This window comes from Pelodiscus sinensis, unplaced genomic scaffold (assembly GCF_049634645.1).
Source record: "Pelodiscus sinensis isolate JC-2024 unplaced genomic scaffold, ASM4963464v1 ctg72, whole genome shotgun sequence".
NCBI lineage: Eukaryota > Metazoa > Chordata > Testudines > Trionychidae > Pelodiscus > Pelodiscus sinensis.
The window spans coordinates 342,599-356,091 of NW_027465834.1; the positions used below are offsets into that span (position 1 = coordinate 342,599).

Below are 13,493 nucleotides of genomic sequence, written 5' to 3' on the forward strand. Positions count from 1 at the left end.
GACATGATAGTGGGTTTTCAGGTACCTAAAAGGGTGTCATGAGGAGGAGGGAGAAAACTTGTTCATCTTGGCCTCTGAGGATAGAACAAGAAACAATGGGCATGAGCTGCAGCAAGGGAGGTTTAGGTTGGACATTAAGAAAAAGTTTCTGTCAGGGTGGTTAAACACTGGAATAAATTGCCCAGGGAGGTTGTGGAATCTCCATCTGTGGAGATATTTAAGAGTAGGTTAGATAAATGTCTATCAGGGATGGTCTAGACCAGTGGTTCCCAAACTTTTTGGCATCACGCCCCCTTTTTGATTTTTGAGAAATCCGCACGCCCCCCTTCCCCAATAGCAGCAAAACTTGAGAGAAAAAAAAGGAACTGACTGGGGCTAAAAAACAAAAATAGCAGAAAAACTTAGGGGGCAAAAATTGACTGGGGAGTGAGGAGGGCTGGGTCGCTTCGCAACCCCCCCCCCCCAGAATTTCTTCATGCCCCCCAGTTTGGGAACCCATGGTTTAGACAGTACTGGGTCCTGCCATGAGTGCAGTGGACTGGACTCGATGATCTCTCAAGGTCCCTTCTAGTCCTAGTATGCTTTGATTCTTCCTAGCAATCCCTGTGCCTGGGACAGAGTCCCATTGTCAAAGAAACCAAAGCCCTCTCTCTGACACAAACTGCACAACCACGCAATTACTTTTACAATTTGATGATCCCTACCTGGACCTTTTCTTTCAACAGGGAGGATGGACGAGAACACCACTTGCACTTCAAATTCCTTGATCCTTCTTCCCAGCGGTATATCTGCAGTAATCCACACAAGGTCATTCTTGGCCGTATCCTTAGTTCCCATATGGAGAAGCAGGAAGGGTTTGATCAGTCACATCCTGAATTCTAGGTCCTAGTAAAAAGCAGGACACTTCTCGAGATTCCAGGTCTGGACGGCAGATGGATGACTCGGTTCCTCTTAAGAGGGAGTCCCCGACCACCACCACCTGTTTTCTGGTTTTGGGTGTGGTGGTCATGGAACTCCCGTCCCTAGGGCTATGCATCCCAGGCCTTACAGTAGATGGTGTCTCCTTCTGATTTGTTCCCTGAGAGTATGTCTACACAGAAAAGTTATTTTGAAATAACAGCCGTTATTTCAAAATTAATTTCAAAATTGCTATTTCAAAATAAGTGCTGTGTAGACACTTATTTCAAAATAGGGGGCGTCCAGCCTTCCCAGGGTGCCCTGGTGGCCACTCCAGCCGCAACCAAGAACACTTCTCTCCCTCTTTCCCTCCCCGGAACCCTTAAAGGGGTAGATTCTGGCCACAGTGCCTGTGCCAGCTGCCTGTGCCAGCTCCAAGCCTGCCAGCCCAGAGCCAGCAGTCACTGCCCCTGACCCAGTGGCCCCAAAACATAAGCCAGCAAGCCACTGGCAGTCAGCCCTCCACAACTCCCCAAGAGCAGTCTGCCAGCTCCCAGGAGCCTGCCAGGGCCCGGAAAAGGTGGGTGCCTTCCTGGCCCAGGGTGGAGATCACGGATCTTATTCAGGTTTGGGGGGGATGCCCCCACTGTCCATGATCTCCAAACTAGACTGAGGAGCGCGGCCATCTGTGGCAGGATAGCTGCCAGCCTGGCCACCAAAGGCCACATGTGAACCCAGGAGCAGGTTTGCATGAAAATCAAGTTGGTCTGGCGAGACCCTCAACACTGAGCCCTGAGCTTCCCCTCCCCCTTCTTCCCCTTGCTTCCCCCTTCCAGCTCCCTCCTCCCAGGTTTACCCCTCTTCTCTCCCACCCTCTCTTCTCCCCTCTCCCACCTCCTTTCCTCAGTCTCACCAGAGTTTCATTCCCGCCCCCCAGTTTTGTTAAATAAAGATTTTGTGTTCATGAAAATAAGTATATTTTATTTGATGTCAGGAAGGGGGGGTTAGGGAGGAGTAAGCGGAAGGACATGAGGGAGGAATGAGGCACAAGCCCCCAGTGGGGCAGACCAGGGAGGCTGTTAGTGCTCCTCAGGGTGGAAGCTCTCCCACAGGGCCTCCTAGATACTGACAGCCCCCCGATGGACCTCCCAGATGGCAGACTGCAGCAAGTGCAGCCAGGCTTGCAGCAATGCATCCACGAGAAGCACCAGAGTGCCCAGGGGCAGCTCTGGCTCCATGGTGCAGAGTGCTGTGGTGTCCTGAGTGAGGGCAACCAGAGCACGCAGAGATAAAATGCTTTGCTGTCCCTCATCGAAGCAGACAAGTGTCAAAGTCAGACAGAACTCACTCAGATTTGTCAGACCGCTCTGTTTATTAGCAAAGCTGCTCTGCTAAATGCACCCAGAAAATGTGAGTACCATGCAAGGCTCAACCCCCTTAGATTTATACAGTCAAAAGAAAGCCAACTTAACAAGATTAAAAGATGGCAAAACTTCACGATTAGTATGAGACTAGTCAAGTATCTTCATTTCCACATCAAGCACACAGCAATCTCCTGTCCATATCTCCCTGGTTATCTCAATTACTTTCTGCCTAACATCCAGTGCTCCTTTCCCTATTATCTCAGGCCCACCTGGCTAGCACTCTGATCTGCACACTTACAAACAACATTAACATAAATTTTCTTCTTCCTGTTCAGAGACAAACAGTATTCCTTCAACTTATTCAATTATTACAGCATAATTCATCTTTCTCTTACAATATAATTCTTTCTACTTTCACGAGGAGTAATGGTAGTTCGAACTAGGAAGCCTAGTTCGAACTACCTAGTTCGTGCCCCGTGTAGCCGCGCTGCATGGGGTTCGAACCAGCGGGGTTTTAAAAATGGCGGCTCCCCGCTTATGCAAATGAAGCCTGGGAAATTCAAATCCCGGGCTTCATTTGCAAGTGCGGTATGCCTACATTACCCCGCTAGTTCGAACTAGCGGGGTAGTGTAGACATACCCTCAGTGAATAACACAAGGTTAGAGTTAGAGAGAGGGACATCAGAAAGGTTGGGGCACAGGACGGTGACAGCAGAGACAATTGCAAGGCAGTCGTAGAGTTCACCGTCATCAGGCAAAGGAAGGAGAGTGGCAGGGTTCAACTGAGAACAGTGCTTTATGGTGATATGTGAAGCCGAAAGCAGTAAAAGTTCGTACCTAGTGAGGCGGGCGGAGGAAAGGTGAGCTGTATTACGTTGTAGCAGGAGAGTTTCTACAGATTGCGGGACCATGAGAGAAAGAGGAGAGCAGAGGACAAGGGACTCAAACATTTCAACTAGGTGTGCCGCGGTAGCCACAGCACGCAGGCAGGGGGGTAAACCCTGGGCAACAGGATCCAAGGTGGCAGAGAAATAAGCCACTGGACGATTTTTGTCACCATGCTCCTGAGTAAGAACCCCAAGTGCACAACCAGATTGCTCATGGCAGAAAAGAGTAAAAGGCTTACAGTAGTTAGATAACCCTAAGGCGGGGGCAGTGAAAAGCACTAAAGAGTCGGTTTCTGAGGCAGATAATGAAGGGGAACAGAGGAGTAGATCATTTACATATTGGACCAGTGTGGACCCTGACGGGAAAACCAGGTCAGCGAGATCTCTGGCTAATGCCTGGGAAAAGTAAGACGGGCTTTCTGTGTGCCCTTAGGGAAGCGTGGTCCATGTGTACTGCTGCCCCTTGTAAGAAAAGGCAAAAAGATATTGGGACTTAGGGTGAACCAGGACAGAAAAGAAAGCAAAGCACAAATCCACAACAGTAAAATGAGTTGCATCTGGTGTGATAGAAGCCAGAACAGTAGCTGGGTTAGGGACTACAGGAAAGCTGGGTATGACAATGCGGCTAATGGCTCGAAGATCCTGAACAAACAGCCATGATTTCCCATCAGCCTTTCAAACTGGGAGGATAGGGGTGTTACAGGGGTTGGAACAGGGGACAATAATGCCTTGTTCCCGCAAGGTGGACGTGACCAGAGCTGGAACCTCTAAATCCCAAAAACTGAGTTCCACAACCCCTTCTCCCATCTCATCCCCGTTCTTGGTACTCTCCCCATTCCCGGTACTGTCTGCCCTGCCCTGAATAAAGCGAAGTTACTCACCTCCAGTGCAGTAACTGTCGTTCTTCGAGGTGGTGTCCCCGCAGGTGCTCCACTATGGGTGCTGGGCTTGCCCCGGCGCCACAGACAGAGACTTGTCATTAGCAGTGTCTGGCCGGACCACGCATGTGCCGCAGGCTCACGGCTTTCGCGCTCTTTCTGTCGCGCGGTCCGGCCCCTCCGCCAGTTCCTCAAAACCGCCTCGGAGTCTGTAAGAGACAAGCAGAGAGAGAGAGAGGTCTCCGAAGCGGGGAGGAGGGCGGGTAGTGGAGCACCCGCGGGGACACCACCTCAAAGAATGACAGTTACTGCACCGGAGGTGAGTAACTTCACTTTCTTCTTCGGGGATGTCCCCACGGGTGCTCCACTATGGGTGACTGCATAGCGGTAGTCGCCAAAAGTGGAAGGAGGGAAAGGAGACCCTATTTATCTGCCGTGAAGAGCACCGCAGTTGCCACTGCCCCATCTGAATGAGAGAGAGAGAGAGAGAGATAGAATACTGCTTAGCGAAGGTCCCATGAGAGGACCAGGTCGCTGTTCTGCAAATGTCCTTCAGAGATACGCCTCTGTGGAACGCTGTAGATGTGGCCATAGCTCTAGTGGAATGAGTGTGTGGTTGGGACAGGAGGGGCAACCCTCTTGTTGTGTACGATTGCACTATGCATGCGGTTACGAGATTGGAGATTCTCTGGGAAGATAGATGTTGACTCTTTGACCTGTGTGTCAGGGAGACGAATAAATGGTCCGTAAGCCTGAACAGTTTAGTACGATCTATGTAGAATGCTAAGGCCCTGCAGATGTCCAAGGAATGTAGGGCCACGTCCCGTGGCGAGGCATGGGGCTTCGGGAAAAAGGTTGGCAAGATGACTGGTTCATTAACATGGAAATTGGAGACAATCTTGGGTAGGAACCTTGGATGTAATCGCAGGACTGCCCCATCGCTGCGGAAAATCGTATATGGTGGAATGGCCATCATGGCGGAAAGCTCGCTAACCCTACATGCAGAGGTTATTGTGAGCAGGAAAACCGTTTTCAGAGTGAGGAATTGTAAGGATACGGTCGCCAGAGGCCTCATTAGGGCGTCGAGTACCACGTCCAGGCTCCACACAGGAGGGACTGGGTTGCGTGGTGGGTCCATATTGATAAGGCCCTTGAGAAATCATTTAGTCGTAGGATGGGCAAAGATAGAAACGCCATCTATAGGTGATGTGAATGCCGATATTGCTGCGAGGTGCACCCTGATGGAGGCTAACGCAAGACCCTTGTTTTTTAGGTGCAGTGCATAGTCCAGTACGGAGGAAATGGACGGACGTGTCAGATCGTGGTGGTTCGAGGTACACCAGGAGGAATATCTGTGCCACTTGTGAAGGTAAGTTTTCCTCGTGGTTTGTCACCTACTCTGTACTAGGACGTTTTGGACTGTGGCAGAGCAGAGAGATTCACATGGGTTCAGCCAGTTAGGAACCATGCTGTTAGGTTCAGCATATGTATCTGGGGATGTTTCAGGCGTCCTCGGGCTTGTGTGAGGAGGTCGTGGAGAGGCGGAAGGCGGATCGGTGTCCGCACAGAGAGGCGATGCTGGAATGGAAACCAGTGCTGGCGAGGCCAATTTGGGGCTATGAGGATTATCGTAGCCCTGTCCGCCTTCAGCTTCTGAAGGACCTTGGGAATGAGAGGTATGGGGGGAAATGCATAAAGGAGGAGTCCGCGCAAAGTAACGAGGAAGGCATCCCCTAGAGATGCGCGGCCCAGGCCCACTCTGGTGCAGAACTTGTGGCATTTTGTGTTGGCGGGAGATGCGAAGAGGTCCACTCGGGGAGTCCCCCAACGTTGGAAGATGTCGCGTAATATGCCGTCGTGCATCTCCCATTCGTGTTTCGAGTGGAAGTGTCTGCTCAGGAAGGCTGCCATCACGTTTGTGGTGCCAGGTAAATAGGATGCCAAAGGAGTCACCCCGTGGCGAATGCACCAGTTCCAAAAGCAGATAGCTTCCGTGCATAGGGAACAGGAGCGAGCGCCGCCCTGGCGATTTACGTAGTACATGGCTACGATGTTGTCTGTAAGTATCGTCACAGTGGTATTTCGAATGTGGACGAGGAAGGATTTGCATGCATTGAAAATAGCACGAAGCTCTAGAAGGTTTATGTGCAACCTTGCTTCTTGTGGGGACCATTGGCCTTGTACCAAGAGGGAACCCATGTGGGCCCCCCAGCCTAGTAAGGAGGCGTCCGTTGTGATTTGGTGGAGAGACTGCTGAGGGTGAAATGGTACGCCCGACAGCAGGTTTGTGTGGCTGGTCCACCATCGGAATGATTGAAGAATGGCCGGTGGCGGTGTAACGGGCCTGTGGAGATCGTATCTGGTGTGGTGGTATATGAGGGTCAGCAGGTGTAGTCTGGTGTATTTCACGACGTACGTTGTGGCGGCCATGTGGCCCATGAGTCTGAGACATGTGATGAGTGGAACAGTGGGGCTCATGGTGATGGTGCAAATGAGGTCCTGGATGGCCCTAAACCTCTGCAATGGTAGGAACGCTCTGCCAGCAAGTGAGTCCAGACGGGCCCCAATGAACTCAATGTCCTGAGTGGGATGCAAGACGGACTTCTGCTCGTTGAGGAGGAGTCCGAGCGATCGGAAGACTTGCATCGTGAGGTGAACCATGTGGGAGACCTCGTGTGCCGAAGCGCCTTTGAGCAGGCAATCGTCCAGATAAGGGAAGATGAGCACCCCTTGGCGTCGGAGAAAGGCCGTGACCATGGATAGGACCTTTGAGAACACCCTGGGGGCTGAAGATAGCCCGAAGGGGAGGACCTTGTATTGAAAATGGTCCTTTGCCACGACGAAGCGCAAGAACCTTCTGTGAGCAGGGTGGATAGGGACGTGGAAATAGGCGTCCTGGAGGTCGAGGGCAGCAAACCAGTCCTGTGGATTTAAAATAGGGATTATGGCAGCTAGCATTGTCATTTTGAATCGTTGTTTTCTGAGATATTTGTTCAGATGACAGAGGTCTAGGATAGGACGCCAGCCTCCGGACCTTTTCTGGGTGAGGAAATAGTGAGAGTAAAAACCCCTGTTCCTGAAGTCCTTCGGAACTGGCTCTATGGCACCCAGAGAGAGAAGGTGGTCGACCTCTAGTCTGAGGAGAGTCTCGTGAGAGGGGTCCCTGAAGAGGGACGGGGTGGGAGGGGTGGTTGGTGGGATGGTTGTAAGAGGGATAGGATAGCCAAACTGAACAATCTCGAGGACCCATTTGTCCGTGGTGATTGTTGCCCATTGATGTAGAAAGGGTCTTAGACGGTAGTGGAATAGCTGGGTTGAACGATTCACGGTGCTGCCTGTGGTTGTGTGCTCGCCCTCGACCAACACATCAAATCTGTTGCTTGCTGTTGGAAGGCATGTTCGTTCTGCCGTTCAGGTTTTGGCGTCGTTGAGGCCTCTGGCGAGAACGCTGGTTGTCAAAAGGCCTCTGTTGTTGGTGGTGCTGCTGCCACTGGTGTCTAATGTAGGGGTAATCATATCTGCGCTGATATGGTGAGTACCGATGTCTCTTAAAGGGGGGCGTATACATCCCCAGAGTTCGCAAGGTTGTCCGAGAGTCTTTAGAGGAGTGCAGGATTGCATCCGTGGTCTCTGCGAAGAGCTTATCCTTGTCAAAGAGTAAGTCCTTGACCTTCGTCTATAGTTCCTTTGGAACTCCTGCCGCTTGAAGAAAAGAAGCTCTACGCATAACAATAGCCGTAGCGGCAGCGCGAGCAGCAGTATCAGCCACGTCCATGGCCATGTGGAGGGACGTTCTCGCTGATGTGTAGCTCTCTTGGATGACTGACCTCAGGATCAATCTTTTTGAATCAGGGAGATGATCCATGAGAGGAGTGAGGCGTGAAATTGTGTCGAAGGAATGATTGGAAAGCTGCGCCGAGTAATTGGCGATTCTAAGGAGTAAAGTCGCTGAGGTGTATACTTTTCTGCCCAGGACGTCAAGCCTCCTTACGTCTTTATCAGAGCCTTGGTGTTTGAGATGAGGGGCTCTAGATCTCTGCTGAGCTGCGTCAACTACTAAAGAGTTAGGCTGTGGATGGGTGAAGAGGAATTCCATGCCCTTTGGTGGCACAAAATATTTCTTGTCTGCTCTTTTGTTGGTGGGAAGGGCCGACGCTGGAGCATGCCACGCTTCATCAGCCAGTTCCAGGATGCCTTCGTCGAGAGGGATGGCGAGGCGTGAACTGTGTCGCGGTTGGAGATTTCTAAAAAGCTTGTGTTGCTTATCTTTGAGCTCTTGTAGGGGAATCTCCTGGGTAATCGATACCCACTTAAATAATTCTTGGAATTGACGGAGGTCGTCTGGAGGAGAGCTGTCGTCGGGGTTCACTGCATCCTCCGGAGATGAGACTGGAATGGAAGACCCCGAGGCATGGTGCACGAAGGGAGTATGTTCCGGCTCTGAAGAGTGGTGAGATGGTGATGGCGCATGATGCGGAGGAGTAAGGGGAGCCGGGGTTGGAGAGCGCCTGTGTGCAGCGTAGTCGGAGACGGATCGTGGTCGATAAGAATACCGGCTATGGGAATGTCGAGAGTCACGGTCGTCGCGATGGTAGGCGCCATGACGCTGTGAATGGTCATAATTGAAACTGGAGCAGCTGCCGTACCGATAATGGTACGGGGAGCAGGGCGAGCAGGAGCGGAGGTGTGATGCCCTGGAGGAGGCAGGAGAGGCAGAGAGATGCCTGTACTGGTGCCTGCAATGGGGAGATGCAGCAGCCAGAAACGGGGAGGGCAGTCTCGACGAGGTGCGAGGAGAGCGGCACCGATGAGAGGACCGACGTGGGGATCGCGGCGCTGGCAGAGGAGAGGACGGTGCTGGGGAGAAGAAGCGGGAGCAGGAGCAGCTGCAGCGGCGTAGGGAATAGAAAGCAGCAGCAGCAGGGCTCCAGGGTGATTGACATGCGGCAGGCGCTGAAGCGCTAGCCGCTGAATTACTTAGCTCCTGGTGTGGTGGAGCAGGAGCGATCAGCACCGCGCCGGCCCCAGAACTGGTCGGCACCGTGTGGTCCGGCACCGCGCGGTTACTGGAAAGCGGTGCCGGGGCAGGTGTCGCGGCCAGTGCCGTGATCGGGTCCGGGGCTGCTCTCGGTGCTGGCTCAACACTCGGCGCCGGAGGAGGCGGCAGCGGCTAAACTGAAGCCGGCTGTGGAGCTGACATCTTTGCAGGCTCCCGTGGCCGCTTAGACTTTGAAGCCCCTGAGGCAGGGGGACATGGCTTTGGAATGCCAGAGGTCCCTGGTGTCTGTGCCTGGCTGTCCCTGCCATTCAAGGCAGCTGGCAGGGATCTTGCTGGGGACAATGCCATTTTCTTCTGCAGTCCCACAGTAGGGGAGGAAGCCCGGCGCTTAAGCGGCTGCTGATTCAAGTCAGCTTGCTGTGGCTGCAGGGCTGTATCAAAGAGCAGCATACGGAGGCACCTCTCCCTGTCTTTCCTGGCTCTGGAGGTGAGCCTTAGGCAATGGTGACACTTTTGGGGGATGTGAGACTCCCCCAGGCAACGAATACAGTCTGCATGGCCGTCAGAGGCTGGCATTGCCTCCCGGCAGGAGCCACATTTTTTAAAGCCGATAGCTGACATTTGTCGGGAGCTCGCTGCTTCTTATCTGTTGTTGGTTTTGAACAGTAGGTGGTTTTTAAAGCTGATAGCTATCTTTTGTTCTTGATATCTTAACAGTCTGTCTTTTTTTTTTTTTTTTTTTTTTTTTTTTAAGGTGAACGGAGCTCTATACGGAGGAGCTGACAGGAGAACAGCTGAGAGGCGGGAGGTAAGAGCGGTCTCCACTTTCACTCCCAATAGTTCTTGTTTGTCCTTCCCCTCTTGGAAGAAAAGTTTTTTTTTTGTTTTTTTTTTTTTTTAACTTTATGGGGAGAGAGGGGAGAGGGAGGAAAAGGAGATTTTATATGTAGAAAGGGAGAACTAGAAGCTGTCTAGCTCTGAGGAGACAGGAGCACGGTTACAGGCGTCTGCAGCCTGAGGTGGTGAAGAGGAACTGGCGGAGGGGCCGGACATAAAGAGCGCGAAAGCCGCGAGCCTGCGGCACATGCGTGGTCCGGCCAGAAACTGCTAATGACAAGTCTCCGTCTTCGGCGCCGGGGCAAGACCAGCACCCATAGTGGAGCACCCGCGGGAACATCCCCGAAGAAGAATGCTGGTTTTATACACAATTCTCTTATCTGTTTTGCTGTTTTATTTTGCAAATTGTGGATATCATATAGAAAACCAAATACTGACTCTAGCTGCTGCATCTGTTGAAATCTTTTGTCAGCTGCGTGAATAGAAGTATCAAGGACTGCAAAGTAGAAATTCACTTTGAACCTTTGTTTTGTATTCTGAATGGGTGTGTCTTGTCCTTCATACAAAAACTGCTGTTTCTTTTGCCGAATGCAAACTGGGTTTGGTTCAAATTCGGTTGGAAAGTCTATTCCTTCAGCAAGCTTGAGAGAATCTATTAGTGTTCTTTCAAACCCTTCATCACTTCTGAATTCTTCCAGAATATTTTTAGTTTGCTGCAGTTTTTGAATAGCAGAGTGTATGTCCAAGTTCTTTTCCTGAAGTTGCTTACTAGTGAGGTTAATCAGGAAAAGGATATTATACCACAAAATGAGTGAAGTCACAAATTTGAACTTGGAAAGGCCGTTTGCAAGAGCTTCTGCATCTGAACGTGCCAACATGCCAGATGATTCAGTAAAGGTAGTATCATCAGAAATTTCAATTAGGGCATCATAAATGTTGCCAAATTCATAGCGGATAGGCTTCAAAGCTTCAAAGCGACACTTCCATCTTGTCTGACTAAGTGGTTTCACAGTTAGAGAATTCACATGGCGAGTCAGAATCTCCCAACAGTGTGTTGAGCCTGAGAAAAACACAAACACATTGCAGCAGGTCAAAGAAACTGCTTGCCTCCAAACAGCATCTAGCAGCATCACTGACAACCAAATTCAAAGAATGTGCACTGCAAGGAACGAAAAAGGATTTATTTCCAGGATTCTCCTTTACACACCATTGTCTTTGCCCTTCATATTACTACCATTATCATAGCCCTGGCCATGTACGTTATCAATAGATAATGACAGTGCTTCAAGTTCTTGTAGAATAGTTTCAGTCATAAATGCTCCAGTCATCTCCTTCAGTGGTACGAAACCTAAAAAAATGTTCCTTTATAAGCACTTCAACATTATCTTCATCTGCAGACTTTTCCATATCCACCAAACGAATAATCATCGTCATTTGTTCAACATTATTCACATCTGCTATACAGTCCAGTATTATTGAAAAGTATTTAGCAGAATGGACAGCTTCTAAAATTTTCTTTCTAATGGTATTTGCTAGGATTTGAATCAGTTCATTCGCATATTTTTTCCTAGGTAATGAACCTGTGTTTCATTATCAGTTATTTTATGTAGATGCTCTTCCATTACTGGATCAAACAAAGCTAGGTATTCAACAAATTTTAAAAATTTTCTATCACCTGGAGTGTATAATTTTTCATTTCTACTGCGGCCATGGAATGCTATATTTTGCTCACCGAACACTCTAACTAAAGCAATCAGATGCTCTAATATTTGTCACCAATATTCTTTTTCCCCTTCATCACACGTAAATTTTCTTCATCGACAGTTTTGCCTTTTTTCAATCGTAATTCAAGTTCTTTCCAATTTTGAGAACACTGAAAATGTTCTTTACTTCTTTCATGTGAAGAGAGAATTGATATGTTTTTCCAGTCCTTCGAACCATTTTGAGTAAGCTACGTGCCAATTGCTTGATTTCTAAACAACTTGCAGCAAAAGCAAAACACAGAGTCCTTTGACACTGAATATTATAATCAGTTTTGATTAATTTTTTCCCCATTAATAAGTTTCCTCTCGTAATACTGAGCAGAGAATTTTCTTTTATTTCCATCCTTAGGGAAGGGAAATTCAATAACTTGTTCAGGTCCATGTTCCACGAGAATTTGCTGCACACTGTCATCATGTCTTGGCCATGAAGCTGGGTCCCCATAGTTTAACTTGTTTGTAACTTCCTCATCCTTTATTCCTTCTACTTCATTTACTTCGATTTCTGCCTTTGCCTCTGAAGGATAATACATTTTCTCCACTTTCATATCAGTCTGATGCTGTGTGCTGCCTTCATCTAGAAGTAGGTTTCCATTATCTTAAGTTTCCAAACCGCTTTTTTGTTGATGTGAGATACCCTCATCTTGAAGTAATATTCCTTCATCTTGTTGTTCCAAGCTGCTTACATGCGGATGTGCGCTAACCTCTCCAAGTAAAATTCCTTCATCTGGATGCTGTGAACTGCTTCCCTCTTTGTTTGGATTAAAGAAAATATATTTTAGGAAGCATCCCTGCTGTTTTGCTTCGTCCTTTTCCTTCTCAGCCTTTTGCTTATGATACACAGCTCCTGAGGGCTTTCTTTTTCCTCCTTCTGCCATGGGGCAATCTTGATAGAGCACCTGATGAATAAAACACACAGGAAAAACCCCTGACTGGGGGGCTGGGGATAGAGTGCTGTGGCTGGGGAGAGGGGGGCTGGGGATGGAGTTGGGGGGCTGGGAGAGGGGAGTTGGGAGAAGGAACATGGTGCCAGTGGGGGGAGGGGAAGAGTCCCCTCCATCCCCCTCCTCCCAGGATTCCCCTCAGAGGGAAGCCAGCTTGCGCCTCTCCCAGGGCCAAGCCGGCCCCCCCCCCCCACAGCAGGGGAAGCCAGCTGGCATTTACCTTCTCCGGAACCAACTCCCCCTCCCGCGGCAGGGGAAACCAGCGCTTGCCTTCTCCGGAACAGACTGCCCCCCCACGTGGTACGGGGAAACCCCCCGCATGCCCTTCTCCCAGGACTGACCCCCCCTCCTGCGGCGCAGGGAAGCTGTGCTCCTCAGGTAAGGCATTACCGAAAGGGGAAGGGGAAATGAAAATGGCAGGAAATTTGGCGCCCCATGTAACTTGGTGCCCTAGGAGGCTGCCTAGTTTGCCTATAGGCACGAGCCGCTCCTGGCTGTATCTGACCAGTGTATGGAGAGAGGAATCCGTTTACTCCCTGCTGTGAGTGACCCATAGGAACTAGGACATGTATGTGCACATTTCTCAATCCTTGTGTGAATGACGGTATGAGTGAGATTAAAGAACTCAGGGTACGTCTACACTACAGCGCTAATTCGAAATAAGCTAATTCGAACTAACGCGTCTAGAACTAAAAACTAGTTCGAATTAGCATTTTGCTAATTCAAACTAGCATGTCCACATTAAGTGGACCCTGAACAGGGCTTAAGGCTGGCCGGAAGAAGTGCCGGCAGGGCATCAGAGGAGGACTTAGAGCGTGGAGATGCTGTCTCAGGCTAGCCGAGGGCTGTGCTTAAAGGGTCCTGACCCCCCACCCCGGACAGACAGTTCTCAGGGGTGCCCCGCTTGAAAACCAGTCCTGGCTTGGA

The 13,493-nt window shown here is 50.1% G+C and overlaps 1 long non-coding RNA gene across 1 annotated transcript; it reads left to right on the plus strand.

The window, feature by feature from the left end:
- The first annotated feature begins 5,279 nt into the window (after nucleotides 1-5,279).
- LOC142823548 (uncharacterized) lies at nucleotides 5,280-12,945 on the plus strand. The gene is made up of 3 exons (XR_012898733.1): nucleotides 5,280-5,395; nucleotides 9,780-9,833; nucleotides 12,820-12,945. It is a non-coding gene; the product is annotated as an uncharacterized LOC142823548 (long non-coding RNA).
- Nucleotides 12,946-13,493: the final 548 nt, after the last annotated feature.